Below are 15,398 nucleotides of genomic sequence, written 5' to 3' on the forward strand. Positions count from 1 at the left end.
AATAATACTCCTAATAAAAAAACATGATAATAATAGCAATAATGAGAACAAAAATTTTATTGAAAAGGAGAAAGAGATATAAATAAAACCCAAGAGAAATAAGTTATGCCCAACACAATTGCTCTCCACCCACTGACTGCTGCCCACTCTATTCCCAAGACCTCCCCCTCCTGGCCAATTCTCCCCAGTTTAGATACTGGACATGACATTCTATGGTGTGGAATGTCCCTGTGGGCAGTTCAGGTCAGCTGTCCTGGCCTTGCTGCCTCCTGGCTTCTTGTGCCCCTCCTCTCTGACAGAGCATGGGAAACTGAAAAGACACAACACAGAAGGGTTTGGGGTGAAAGGGACCTTAAGGATCATCTTGTTCCAGGGGCACCTTCCACTAGACCAGGTTGCTCAAAGCCTCATTCAATCTGGCCTTGATAAGATTTTTTTTTTTTTAACCTGAGAGTTTATTACTGCAGAAGACTTAAAGATGAAACAAAAATGAACTGAAAAATACTACCACAAAAATGTGTAGTTGAGCAATCAGAGAAAAGAGAGTATTTCAAAATAACTTAGAAAGTCCTAAACATTTACAAGTTCTACTAGTGATGGCTTAAGAGGAATTTTTTCTCATTACAATATTATTTGTTTCAAATTGTTTCAGTTCTTCAGCTGCTCTTTGGTGTAAACAACTTTTTTCATGTATTCTGCTTTGTAAGTGCAGAAGCTGCTGATGTGATGTTGTGTCCAGAGACACTGGCAGTCTATCCAAATAAAATACTGCTGGACTGTGAGGCAGAAGTTGCTCCTGCTGCATTAAATGTTCCAAAGATTGTAAGCACAATGGCGCTTGAGGAGCTCACAGCAGAAAAATTCCTAGGCAAGGATGTAGCCTCAAAAGCAGGAGGATTACAGGCAGCAGAAATGCTCTCAAAACCATCAGAATTTCCAGATGATGATGCACTGGCAAGACTGGAAATCATTGTAAAGAAGAAACTGGTAGCACTGTTACTGCTGCTCTCCATGGGAAAGCTTGGCAGCCCAAAGCTTGATGTTTGCAGTCCTCCAGATCCAAAGGAAGGCAAGGGTTGAGTGATCGTGTTCTTTACAATCAGATGGCACAGCTGCTTTTGTCAATGCATTTAAAGCTTTCCACTGAGGCAGCTGATTTTTCCATTGTCCGTTCTGCTGGACAGAATTTATATAGAGTTCTGAATGTTTGCTCTGCAATCATAACGCTCCAGATGGAACTGTTCTGGCAAGAAATCTGAGAAGCCTGAGACACTGAGCTTTTCTTTCATTGGTGACGAAGATGAAAATACCCATTGTCCTGAAGATTCCCAAATTTCCACGTCTTTCATTACATAGTCAAAAAGTCTCTTCATCTTTATAGCCATCAGTAATATTTTGACTGTTTGTAAATGCAGAAAATGTGTTCTGCAAAAAGTCCTTGACCTAGGGTAAGAACTACTTAGCAGCAACCAAAACATCTGTGTGTTATCAATATTATTCTCATACTAAATCCCAAACCACAGCACTGAATAAGCTACCAACAAAATCAACCCTATCAAAGCCAAAAGCGGGACACTCTCAAAGGAGTGTTACTTTACTCACGTTCCCTGGGATTTATGTCACAGTGTCATCAATCCTGACATAAAAATAGTAACTGAAGAGCAATGATTCAATTGGGGATAAGACTCAACTCTTTTAATGTAAATTGCTTTGGAGTTAATTGTTGAGTTAGAAAGTGATCTAGGGCTCTTAATTGTTGAATAGAGAGACAAATGACTCAGCCCATCCTGAAATGGGAGATGCTGATGAATCACTGAGCAGAAGGATACCTACATCTATGTCTAAAAATGCTCCTTTGAGTATGGAGGAAACAGGGAAGACTTGCTTACCAAAATTGTTGAGCTTGAGGACAGATGAAGTGATGGGAGATCAATTGCATCCTAGGTTTGCTACAAATCAGGGTTTGGGTTCCCTGTGAATCACACCAAGAGTGCCTTAAAGGGATTGATTTTAAAGAGCAGATGGGATGTCAAAGGAGGAGTCCAGTTCTGTGAGCATAAAACTGTCCAGTCTTCCTCCTGCATATGTGAAGGTTAAATGACTGCCCATGTATGGAGGAGTTGCACACCACTATAGCCTGAACAATATGGGAAGCAATTCTGGTGTGTACAACAAAGCTGCAACTGAAAGCCCAGGCAGCTTTCAGAGGTCTGGAGAGCCTTTTGAAATGTTAGCCCTTCATGTAAATTCAGTGTATATATTTGAGGTGAAGAAAGCCATTATGGTTATGTTTTATTCATATTTATCTTCTGCAGAAAGGTAGCAGTTTTAGGAAATGAGACATGCTGTGACCCCAGGGGAAAATCCTCTGTAGATATGTCTTGTACAGGCAAGGACAGAGCAAGTCATCTGGTGGGCACACTGCATATGTGCCTTGCTTGGTGGAAAATTGCAAGTTTAATTGGGTTTTCCTCCTGCTGTTTTTTTAAATAGTACTGAGCCTGTCACTATGCAGGGAACATTGTATATGAAAAATGTCCAAAAAAAAATTAAGGTAAGTGGCATCCTAGTGCACTGTTTAGTGCTTAGGGCATAAATGGCAAATCTCAAAAGACTATGACAACAATAGAAATAATGTGTAAAAAAACAAAGCAAAAATTACCATACCATATAGCTTTGTTGTATGCAAACTAGGCAGCATTAAATGTCAGTATCCTAACATTTTTTAAGAAAGAAAACATAGAGCTAACAAACAATGTTAAACTTTCTGGTCCCAGTGGTGACAGAAATCCTTTCAGTTCCCATGTGGCACCAGCAGCAATGTAGATTTCTGTATATTCTACTTGTAGTGTGTCAGTGCCAACCTCAGGCGTTCTCCAGGAGACACAACACAGTGAAGTGAGCATTGGTCTGGGTCCACCAGCAGATTTGGGTGCTGGAAAACCGTGTGTGTCTGTGTATAGTCCAGCTTTAAGGTTCCTTCTGCCACACAGGAATCAACAGCCTTACAATGCCTGACCTTTCTGCCCCTTCAAGGACTCAGGTCTCATAAGGAATTCACAGTCAGCACTTTGAGGGGAAAGTTTTTCTCAAATCACTTTGAGGGGCTATGGGGAATAAGCTTCCATCTCACCTCCTGTCATGACCCACTAGTACAAGCAGGGGTCATGATGGTTCATTTACTGATCTCAGAGGCAAAAACAACACAGAAGGAGATTTCAGTATTAATCAAAACAAAATGCACCTTTTATTGAGTGCTCAGAGCAAATGCTATAGAAGGATTAGAAAGGAGATAAAGGATAGAGAGAGAGGGAGAAAGAGGAGGGGGGAATACAGCTACCAACGGAGATCCTTGTGGTCCAGCCAATAGATCCGTCTTGTCATGTCGGGGAGAATCTCAAAGTCTCTGGTTAACTCAGGGGTCTTTCATAGCCCTCCACTGGGAGTGGAACAGGTACAGGACAGTGCAGAATAAGTCTGACGAGAGGAAGTACACATGGTCTAGTTGTGAAACAGGACAGACCAGTCTCAGCAGTGAGCAGGAACCATTGTTTCAGGACTGGTTTCTATAGGGCCTTCAATCTCCATCCTTGACAGTGGTCGTGAGGCAGATGAGGGATTTTACATGGGAAATCACCGAAGTTACCTCAGAAAATTAGTCTTTCTCTAAAGCTGGTCACATCTGGCCAAGAGGTGGGGAAATCATGGGCTGTTGTGATGAGTAGGGATCGTGAAGCAGCTGTAAGGCTGTGGTGATGCAGCAAGCACACCTGCAAACAATCACTTGGTGAACATCCACCTCAACCAGGCCAGAACTCCAGTCAGGGTGTTCAGGGTCTTAGTCTCTGTCCTTGGGACGGTTGTGAGGCAAATGAAGGAAACTCTGGACAGTCTCTTACACATCCTCATCCTTGTCTGAACTCAAAGCCATCCTCCCTGTGCCTCCTGAAAAGTTCTTCCTTCCAAACACACTGAAGTAAGTAGATTGTCCCAGAAATTTTCTTTAGAAGTGCAGTAGTAGTCATGTATAAGACAAAACCAGAGCAAGTATCAATGACTTCCTTACAGGTAATCTATATAATGTAATTCTGGGTGGGCAGAATACTCTATATGGCATACAATTCCATTCCCTTCTCCATCTGAAAGAATTCCAATTGCCTCCCACCACCTAGGTGAATGTCCCAGCCAGCAAGGTGTAGATGCTTTGGCAGATGTTAAAGGAAGGAGCAGGGAGAAGAATAGAAGGAAGAGGGCTGGTAGTTACATTTTATTAAGAGTTAACTAAAATTGAGTGGGAATGACTTAATTTTTAAGATGTTTCTGTAGGATAAGGGTCCAGGGAAAGAGCAAAGCAGCTTGTCCAGCCTGGGGCCAGCCAGGGGTCACACTTTTGCAAGAAACACAAAGTTCTTTTACACTGTAGTTTCCATGAAAATTTCAGAAAACTTGTGAAACATATTCACTTCCTCACTGTTAAAAGATTGTAAGACTTAAACAGCTTCTTTTACAGTCATTCCATTTTTCTGTCACACCTTTCTTGGAGATACAGGCTGCATGTCTCTTCCACGTCCTTTCTCCCTGTTTTTTCAGTGTCTCTGCTAAAGCTTTTAGCTCTTGTTCCATTCACAGTGCTGCCTTTGATGTCTGTTTATTCCTGGTACCATGCAGTGTCATATAATCAGATGCAATAGCCTCACTGAACAAATCCTTCCTTCCAAGCAGAAAACATTTCATGCTGTTGGACCTAGATAAAAGTATACTCTCTTTTGCAGGACCCATATTTGCAGTGTCATTTTTGGGCAGCTAATCCCATAAGGCAAGTTCTAGGAGTCACATAAATAGTCCCAGATAATGAACTTTTTTTTTTTTTTTCTGACACACCAGCACTCTTTTATTTAAAAAAAAATAAATGTACAAGTCCAATGTGAAAATAAAGAGGTTCTAGAGACAAGAGTAGAATTCACAACAGTTGTTTCAATATTTTTATTACTTTATACTTTTGTCTTTAAATTTTTTATGTACTAATACAAAACATTTCTTATTTAATGTTTAAATAGCTGCTATGGGTCTTTTGATAACTTCATGCCTTTGACTTATCCACAGATCAGAGCTTAGTGGTATGACAGGTGTCATGAGCAACCATAACTGTGTGTTTTGCTGCAGAGAGTTGTTAACTAATGACAAAGAAATAACAGCACGATTTCAGCACATATTCTACACAAACTTAGGAATGTATTTTCTGAGTTAGCTGCAAATAATTTATTATGCTTGGGAAGCTCTATCATTTAAAATGTTCTCTGCAGTGGGTAAAACCTGCAGGAGAAATGGAGATATGGATATGATACAAATTTTGTGCATAAAATTCACTTCTGTGTAGAAGCCTCATGAGAAGCCTAAATACCACTTCTTTTCTGATGTTACAGAGAACTTGAACTTTGTGTTTACTATGTGCTTGCAATTTTAAATTTAGTTAAATTAATATACCTACTGCGTGCTATATCACAGGAATGTTAAAATGCTGGGAATTTTCTTCTGCTGATGAAAAAGAATCACTGTCTGAATGTATGCTTATACACATATAGTTCAGCCATTTGACAGACAATATTGATTAAATTTGGAATTTAATTCCTTCTCTACCTTGTGCTGTTCTCAGATGATGATGGCTGCATTTGGCAGGGGCTGACTGCATTTTTAAATTTTATTTACTTATTTTTGAAAACAGTGTTTTATTTCAAATATGCCCAAATAGAACCATATTTTGGTTTAAGGGGGAGCTGTGACAAATATTTGTTTGACCTGCTATTTCTTTATACAAGACTCCACAAAACAAGCTGCTAATTAATGGATTTCATTTTTCTTACTGCATTGCTTTCCTGTATATTTTTGTCCACTTATGTATCGGCTAGAATCTCTGTAAAGGCAGGGACCAGTAAGTTTTTTAGGCTGCACACATCTTGAGATTTTTATCTGTGACTTTATTTTTGTAGCACTCAAAATAATAAGCATAATTTATAGTACTTGCCTGTTTTGCAATGTTGAGTTATTCCATCAGATCTCAATGTGAAAGTTGCTTCAAAAGGAAGCTGCTGGTTATGAATACAGAAAGTTGTCAACTTGTGAAGTGGTTTGACTCCTGAAGAGAACATTCCTGTTTAAAAAATACTTACATCCTTTTGTAGTATTTTTTGATCTTACACTGAAGATTTTAAATTGGCTTTTGAACCCATGTCTGGCATTTATAGAGCTGAATTAATTGTAAGCTTTAGTTTTTCTTTTTCTTGAAAGATTATTCAGTTCCATTTTCTCCTTACAAAAATGCCATCAGGGGCTCCCATGAGCCCACAAGAGAAAATGAAAGCTTTCAGTTAATAAAATGCATTTACCTGTGTGTGTAAGCTGTGACTGACTGAGCTTCCCCCAGCACTGCTGTTATTATATGCCATACATCTCCCACAGATATACAAGACTCAAGGTCAGTGGGGAACAAAAGTTTTTGTAGAAACACTGGTATGCAAGAGTCCTTCATCTTCTGAAGCTGTTGTGCCTGAAGTGTGAAATGGCCATGAGGAAATTTGCTAAAATAACTACTGTTTGCCTTGACTGCTGCTTCTCCCAGAATGACACTTGCAGCTGCAAAGGGTTTCTGTGAACAGGTGCAAAATGGTTGTGGTTCAGCCCACAGAGATTTTATAGCAGAGGGAAGCAGAGAGGAAGAGAAGAGAATCACAGAATGGCTTGGTTTGGAATGGGCCTTGAAAACCCCCTTGTTCCAACTGCCCTGCCATGGGCAGGGACACCTTTCACTAGACCAGGTTTCTCAGAGTCCCATCCAACCTGGCCTTGAGCACTTCCAAGGATGGGGCATCCACATCTTCTCTGGGCCACCTGTTCCAGTGCCTCACCACCCTCTCCATGAAGAATTTCTTCCTAACATCCAATTTTAACCTGCCCTCTTTCAATTTAAACCCATTCCCCATTGCCCTATCACTACAGGCCCTACTGAAATGTCTTTCATATAAGCACCTTAAGTTCTGAAAGGTTTCCCTGGAGCCTTCTCTTGCCCCCACTGAACAACCCCAGCTCTGCTAGACTTTCCTCATAGGAGAGATTCTCCATTGCTAACTTGTGCTTTAGCAATGACCAGGCAAACTTTGGTTTTCTGTGGAAATATCACTTTGTCTTAGAGATGATGACTATCTGCTTATGTACTTACATCCTTTTGAATTCCTCAAACCTCTTTCAGACTTAATGCATCTCAACTTTTTGTGTCCTCCAAAGACTTCCACACAATCATCTCCTGATTAGTAATAACTTAAATGTACTAAATAGTACTGGCCCTCTACAGCTACCTTTAAATTCTTACCATTTACATGCCTAAATTCTCTACCTTTTCATCCTTTATTCAGTTTCAAATCCCACTACAGAGGTTTGTAATTTAACCCATGACTAATTTGTTTGCCTAGCAGTCTTAAAAAGAGCATAATAATAATACAAATAAATTATACTGTACCAACTTGCTTTATCTATCACTAGTATGCTAGTAGAGACATAACTTTCTCCTGCAGAATTGCTTTGTCTCTGTTGCCTTTCCTCTCAAACACACAAATAGTGGAAGCCACACCTTCAGAATCACTGAAATAATTTCTTTGAAGCTGTGCTAATTTGCATCTATTGAGGACTTGACCAGAAACACACAAGTCTAAGAACCTCATCAAGCAATCCCTTCTCATGCAATTAGTCCTTGATTGTGTGAGTAACCCCATTTAGGTTAGCAGTGAGATAGAATCATATATTGTGACAGCTACAGCTATTTTTGTGCTGAGGTGAGTCACAAAAAGTGCCCACATCTGCAGGAGCATTTACTTAGGTGAGACATCTCAGTGCTTCTCCCCCAGTGCTGGCAGTTCTGTGAACTCCCAGAATTTTCCAAGCTTGGTTGTTGTCTGCTCATGCTGCTGAGGGATGAGATACTGAGAATGGAAGCCCTTCTGGCCTTTTTCTGAAGGCTTAGCTCAGACAATGTTTTTCATTAAGGAAATGGGATTCCCCATCCCACATACCAGCTGATGGGTAGCAGAGCTACCCTCTCAGTGCCTGGGGTATGTCTCTGACCCACCTCAAGGGAAGTGAGCACTTAAACTTGTGTTCCTGTGATGCCAAGCATGTGCAAGCTTTCTCTGTAAATTCTCTGACACTCATATTGGTTTTGTGGTTTTCCTGTGAGCCGCCTAAGAAGCTCGCAGGTACACAAGGTGACCACTTGTTATTAGTGGTCACCAGACTCTACTTGCTTTCAAGATAGCTTTTCTCTGTATTAATTTTGAAAATCTTCCTCAGGGTTTTAGCTCAAACCAAACCTGCAAGCAACATGCTAGTTGTTGGGTCGTAAGAGTGATATGCTGTCAGGACAAGGGGAGATGTTTCCTTGAACTCTTTATATTTGAGCAATCTATCAGTCCCCCAGGGAAGATGAGACCCTTGTGCATGACTAGTCTGTCAGGGCTCTGTTCTGTGGACCCCACTAAATAGCAACTGTGTCGCAGGGTGGTTTGACCAATAATTCAGGGTCACACACTGACACTGTCCCCACTCTTTGTGGGTTTATTATCAGTTTTGTCAAGCATGTCATCCCCTGCCAGCAGCTGCCAGCACCCTTGAAGGACTCAAGCTCACACTTTATGGAATAGCACACTTTATTATCAAACACACTGGTAATAGAAGGCTGTGACAGGGTAAGGTTCAGAGATTGCCATCAGTAGTATACTGACTGCAAAAATTAATCTGAAGCAATATATAGACAAGCTCTAATCACCAATGAAAACTTGCTGAGGATAATCATTTGGTGAACATAAAATAAGGTTCTTACCCAACTGGCATCCCTATGGGGACAAGACAGGTTCAGCCCATCAATGGATCCTGGAAGTTGCAATGGAGTCTTCTCTAACCTTCCCCCTATTTAATTTATATTTATATTATTTTTGTTGTGGGAGGAGAAAATGTAAAGTTACAATTTCATGTTTAGGTGGATTTTGAGTGACTTTGCTCATTAGCTTATGCAGGGTATGAAAAGTACTATGTATTTTTGAGTTAATGAAGCACAGTTCAGCTTTTGATTACCATCTGGATAATTCCTTTGGCTTAGTTCCCCTTAGCTTAATTATTATCGACAGAGCATAACTCCTATACTGCTCCCTCCTTTGTTTCATATGTGCCTTGATTTCAACAGAGCATGACTGCAGCACCTTTGTGTCACTCCATCCTTTGTTTCAGGGCTCCTTGGAGTGACACACCCACCTTCCTCAGTGTTCCTGCTTCAAAGGTGTGCAGGCAGTTTGTACCTGGTGAACTATAGCCAATACATGCACTCCTTGCTGAACTTTGTTTTTCAGTTTCCCCATATATTATGTATATATTTGTGTGCCTATATATATGCTTTTTCCCTCCAATGCTATTAGTCAGATACTTGGGTATGCTTAGGGTAAGAAGTAAGAGCTGTAATTCTGATTTGTTGGTGCCTGAGTGGTGACCCAGGGGATTAATCATCTTGGTGGTTTTGTGCCCCAGGTTGCTGAGGATGAGCACAACCCCATGTGGACTTCTTGAGGAGAGGCCCCAACAAAACAGGCTTTGTGCTATACAACAACATATCAAATAAAAATATCAAAGTGGGCCTGTTTAAAGCCAGAAGTTTCTCAATAAAGAAATATGTCTGAAATTATCATAATCTTATTTTTTAAGAGGCCTGGGTAAAATGACCATTAGAGTTGATAGGTCTAGACATTATGCTGCTAGAAAGTACGTACTTAAAAGTAAATGGTTGCAAATGATGCTTTTTATATAAAAATATTTGGGGGTGCTGGATTGTGAATAGAAATCATTTGTCAGCTTCATTATTAAAGCAATATCCAATGTTGCTATCTGGTGAAACAAAAAGTATCATTGGAGAGAGATAATGCTGTGTTTCTTTTTTTTGTAAGTAAGTGCTGCAATGGTGGTGGTAAATTCAGCCAGGCTATTTTGTGTAGTTTTAAAAGGATTCTTTAATGCTTTTATTCCTGTCTATTGGTTCACTCTACAAATGGCAGCTAAAATATTTTCACAACTGCAGATGAGCCGAGGGCATATGCCATGGATTCTCTCAGGCAGGAAAAATCACAGCATGTGGCAGTATAAATATGACATTGAACATTTACTGGTTGTTCAGAGACCCATGACAAACCCAGAGCAGACACATAAATCTTCCTTCTTCATTTAAGACTATACCTAAATAATGTAGTCTTGCCTTCTAAGTTAAATGCATGGGGTGATTTTTTGGTTTTATTTTTGAGGGGAGGGGGAAGGAGCAACTAATTTACAGAAGAGTAAAAGAGCTAACTGTCTTGAATTTTTAATTTGTGGCTGTTATCTTTGGGGTGGTTAAATCTTCTGGGATGCAGTATTCCTACACTTAGGCATAGGATGCTATAAAACATGAGGCTGTGAAACTGATCATGTGTACACAAATACAGTCCCTTTTTCACTGCTCAATATTGAAAATAAAAATCTCATAAAGCATGAGACAGAAAACTCAATCAAGTTTTTAAAGTGTACTTTAAAAACTCCTATGAATATGAATACTTTTCTACCAGTAATAAAAGTCTAAAATGAAGAGGTATGAACTAGAGTAACTGATTTTGAATGAATATACTGACACCTCAAATTCAGCAGAAGAAAATTAAAGGGAGCCCAGAGAAAGCAGGGAACTAAGCTTAAAATAAATTCTTTTCGTTGGCATTCATTGGGGAATATGCCCAACCATAAAACCTTCCTTTATAGGAGGCAAGTCTGAGGAAGTGTCTCAATATAAAAAGACACCAGAGAGGTTTAGAAAATTCAGTGGAAAAGGAAGAATCAAACTGATGGTATCAGGCAGCATGAGCCAAGCACATACCTGTTGAGCTCAGGGTTGAGTTTGTTGAGCAATTAGTTGTAGCTTCCACCTTATTGTTTAAAATTATATTTCCTGTTGGATGGTTCAGGAGTGGCAAATGTAACACCAGTTTTTATCAAAGGGTTGCAGAGAGAATTCAAGGAACTACAGAGCAGTACCTCTGACTTTTGTGTTGGACAAATTGGTAGAAGCTGTTACAAATGACAGAAAAGAGTAGAGAGTGCTGAAATACAGCATAGAGGAGAAGGGTCAAAGCAGATTTTGTAGACGGAAGTCATCCTTCACAAATCTATTCTAACTCTGTGAAAAATATGTGTGTAAGGGTGATGCAGTTAATAAAAAATTAAAAAAAAAAAGACTTTCCATGCTATTTTTAACTGTAGAGTCTTGATGATATTAAGGCGTCACAGATTAATAATTGGCTAAATGAAAGAAGCCACGGGGTAGGAGTAAATGATCCCTATTTCACAATAGAGAGGAGTATGCACAGCTCCAGCCTCTGTTCTGTTTAGTGTATTCATTAATGATCTGAGAAAGGGATAAGTGATGTGGTGATGACTGCTGCTTGATCAGACAAAACATTTCAGAATAACCAAAAGTCAGACCAACTGCAAAGAGCACTAGTAGGATTTCTTATTATTAACTGACTGTAAAATAGAAATGGCAGAGGAAGTCTAGGGCTCAGATATTTTAAATAATGCACCTGGGAAAAACAGTCTCAAATAAATGTATGAAATTATAATTTCCCTATTAGGTATGTGAATTTGAAGTTATTATACATAATTTCCAGGAAAAATCATTATAATGATTATTATTAACTGAAAAGCAAATGAGATGTTAGAAGTTTTAAGGAAAGGAATAGAAGATAAAATATCTCTTCGTCATTGTTACATATATGGAGTGTTGAACAGAGAGCTCGTTTCTAATCCCTTAGTTTCAAGATGATGTAGAAAAGATAGAGGAGGACAACAAGGTTAACCAGAAGTTTGAAATGGCTTCTGCACATGGGGAGATTAAGTGAGTTATGGCTTTTAGCCTGGGAAAGAGACTACTGAGATGTATACGGTGCAGATCAGCTGGAGGTGATCATTCCCTGCCTCTTCCAGCCTGTGCAGTATGGACAGTGTAATGGTGCTATTAGACATCTGGCCCAAAACAAACAGGAGGAAATACTTTTCCACACAGCCTGTAATAGAGCTCAGGAGCTCATTGCTACTGGATGTGTCAGATGTAAAAGTAGAAATGCAAATTGGATGGATCTGGAGAATCAAGGCCATTGAGAACAAACTCTGGCACAGAGCAGCCTCAAACACCTGCTTGCTGGGAATATCAGCTGGGGTCAGCCGGGCTCTGTGTGTGCCCCGTTCCTGGCAGGAGCATCTGCTGATAGCCACAGCCAGACACTGGCTACAGGAATGCACGGACCTTTGGTTTGACCAAAGTATCTTAAAATATTTATGCTTATAGCCATTCCATCAGATATATGGAGTTAATGCTGTTCTTCACTATTGACAGAGTGATCAAAGGCTGGGCTGTGTCAGAGGCCTCAGGTGGCTCCTGTGACTCAAAACCTTCTACTAGCAGGAGGTTGTGGCTCTGCTGAGCTGAGCCCTGCGTTCAGGCTTCCCCAGCACTTCTGCTCTGTCACTCTCCTGGACTTTCTTTTTCCCTCCCAAGCCTTGATTTTCTTCAAAGATGGGCTTTAAGTTTTGTTCTTTGTAAGGAGCATAAGTACAAGGTGATGCCTTGAGGAGGCACATGAACACGATTCCGGTATATCTGTGTGTTGGTCTCGTAGCAAAATACCTTGTGGTGCTTCCTGGCATGCAGTGAGCAGTGCAAGCTCTCCTGTCAGGATCTTTCTCTGCCTGCTTGCTGTGGAGGAAGGAAAGGTGCCCACTAATGAGACATGTGATTCATTATGGCATGAAACAGACTAACTAGGGCTCCTTTGTAAATAACTTCTGGTCGTGTTTTCTGTCAGACAGGTGGAAGCTCCTTATTTGTATGCAATAATGACATGTGCTTATCAAAGAGTGATAATGCAAGGAACAAACAAATGACATTTCCAGTATTAATATGTAAATTACATGCTAAGAAGAAATGATCAAGCACTCCTGAAATACAGCAGCAAGCACTAATTGCATTCCTTGCCCTTCAATATGCTGTGCACTGCAGATAGCTCTGTTCCCTAAATGAGCATTTAAAGCTTTAATTTTTTCTGCTTCTTCATGCCTAAAGATTTCAGATACATTTTTCTCCCGAATTTGTTGCACTGTTTGCATACTGCTTTATTGTACTTCACAGAAAGGTGATGTTACCAAAGGTTTGCTAGAACAGCCTTTGTGTGCTCTGATTCCCTAGAAATGTCTGTAAATTATTCCTAGCTTGGAAACACCAGGCAGAGTGCTGAGGTGGATTTCTGTGTGAGAAACCATTGCAAATAACCCTCTTTTGCAAACATATCCAGCCCCATCTTGAAAATTGATCGGGGATTTTTGTTTTGTTCCTAGTACATTTTTTCTGGAAATCTGTTCCAGAACTTCAGTCTCCAGATGGCTGGAAATCTCATTTCTTAGTAACCATTTCTTTCATATGTCAGCACTAACATATGAAATTGGAAAGGTTTTCTCTTGTATTTTCTCCTTGAAGCATTTGTAGAACAGCTGCACCCTCTATCTGGATGTGGCACCTTTGCTTTTCTTGAGCTGAGTAAGTAATTTTGTAATAGTGTAATAAGATGACTCCCCATTTTTCCAGTGTTCTAGCCCCTACTCTCTGAACATGGGACAGTCTGAGTTTATTCCTTTAACATTGGCTGTTAGGAAATGTATGTGTTGTGTGAACTGGGGCCTTCCTTACCAGAACTTAACCCAACAATGCTGCTCCTGCACTGTCTGTGCATAAGAAGTAGGATGACTATGAATCCTATGGAGATTATGGAGACTTGTACAAAATATCTTTTCAGATCAAGCGCGACTGAGTGAAAAGATGCTGGTAGAATAGGAAAGAATACCTCAATATTCAAAATACCCTACATGTAGAGTATCCAGAGATGAACTGGAAGAACCTATGTAGGACAATTCAGGTTCATCCTTGTTCCTGTCCAAGGGACTTATGCAAGCCCAGACTGTGGCCACCCATCACAGTGCTGTTTTGGGTAACTCATGACTGGGAATGTGCAGTATTCTTTTTCCTTACTGTAGCTGTGAGGAAGGATTACAAGGGGGAAAGATTGACATCCTCTTCTAGCAGCTACTTTTGTTGGCAGAAGGAGTGAATTGCAAATGATTTCCAAGCTCCTGTATTCCTTTGCCTGGCCATTGGCATTCACTAAGGAGTACTGGTAGATACTGGAAAAGGAAGGGCCTGGTGTGTGAGACTAGTCAGAAATTTCCCCTGAATAGAGAGGGAAATTTATATCGAAGCTTTATTTATGTTTTTACATGATACCCTGCTGTATTTATTGTTGGAAGTGGTATTAAATTAGTTTAAGAGGGCAGATTCCTACATGCAAGTAATAATGGCAATTTGGCAATGGCTAGAAGCAATTCCTACATGTAAGGCACCTGAAATGCTACATCAGCCTTCACTTTCTGAAAATGTGAGGTACTATTTGTTCTCACCTGCAGCAGGCACAGTATGGCTATGTGGTAGTAGCAGCTATTCAAAGAAGTAGATTGGACACATCTGGTTTAAGGTAGTTTTAAAGCTCCTTCAAGCTCAGTCAACTCATCTGTACTCATTGCACTTGTATTTGCTCTCATAATTTCTTAAAGATGGCTTTTACACTGAGACATTAATAATTTCCTTTTGCTTTAAAGTCCTGCTTCTGAATGTAGCAGTGAGGTGTTAGAAGGAGCTGGGGAGAGTGTTTTATTCATCAAGAAACTAAAGGGAGACTTGAGGTGATGTCTCTGCCTCTGATGAAATTCATTCCCTTATCTAGAAGCTCTTAAATCATCCCTGGCAGAGGTGACATTATAAAAATAATTCTGAAGAACAAAAGTTCTTGCCCTTGGAATACACTGCATTGCACCAAATGGTAGGTGTTTATTGCCTTTTTTTTTCTTGTAGGGAGTCTAGGTGGATGCTTCAGTTTCCTTTAGATTTCTTTCATCAGTTTTTGCAAGCTGATAACCAGAGTGGTGAGTGGTAAACCCCAGAGATTGGCTGGGGACACCCTGGGTTTATCCCAGTTTCAGGGGCTTTGGGGAACTCAGCCTTGGCTTGCCATTCACCACCTCTGAAGGGGTCTGATGGCCTTCCTCCTCCTGATAGTATAAAGAGGTGGAAACTGACACACTCAGGTAAATTTGTTCATAGAACAGAGGCAGTTTATTGGTTTGGGGGTTTTTTGGCAGTGAAAGCAATACTTAAGATGTGCTGAAGGTGAATTATGGACATAAGGATATATGGAAAGGGTGCTAGTTAGAAGGACACTGACATCTGCCTCTTTATGTAGATT

General features: G+C 40.2%; 1 pseudogene; it reads right to left on the reverse strand.

Moving 5' to 3' along the window:
- Nucleotides 1-686: 686 nt before the first annotated feature.
- Nucleotides 687-15,398, reverse strand: part of LOC131081106 (nucleoporin NUP42-like) — a 29,418-nt pseudogene continuing 14,706 nt past the window's right edge.

This window comes from Melospiza georgiana, chromosome 3 (genome assembly GCF_028018845.1).
Source record: "Melospiza georgiana isolate bMelGeo1 chromosome 3, bMelGeo1.pri, whole genome shotgun sequence".
Classification (NCBI taxonomy): Eukaryota; Metazoa; Chordata; class Aves; order Passeriformes; family Passerellidae; genus Melospiza; species Melospiza georgiana.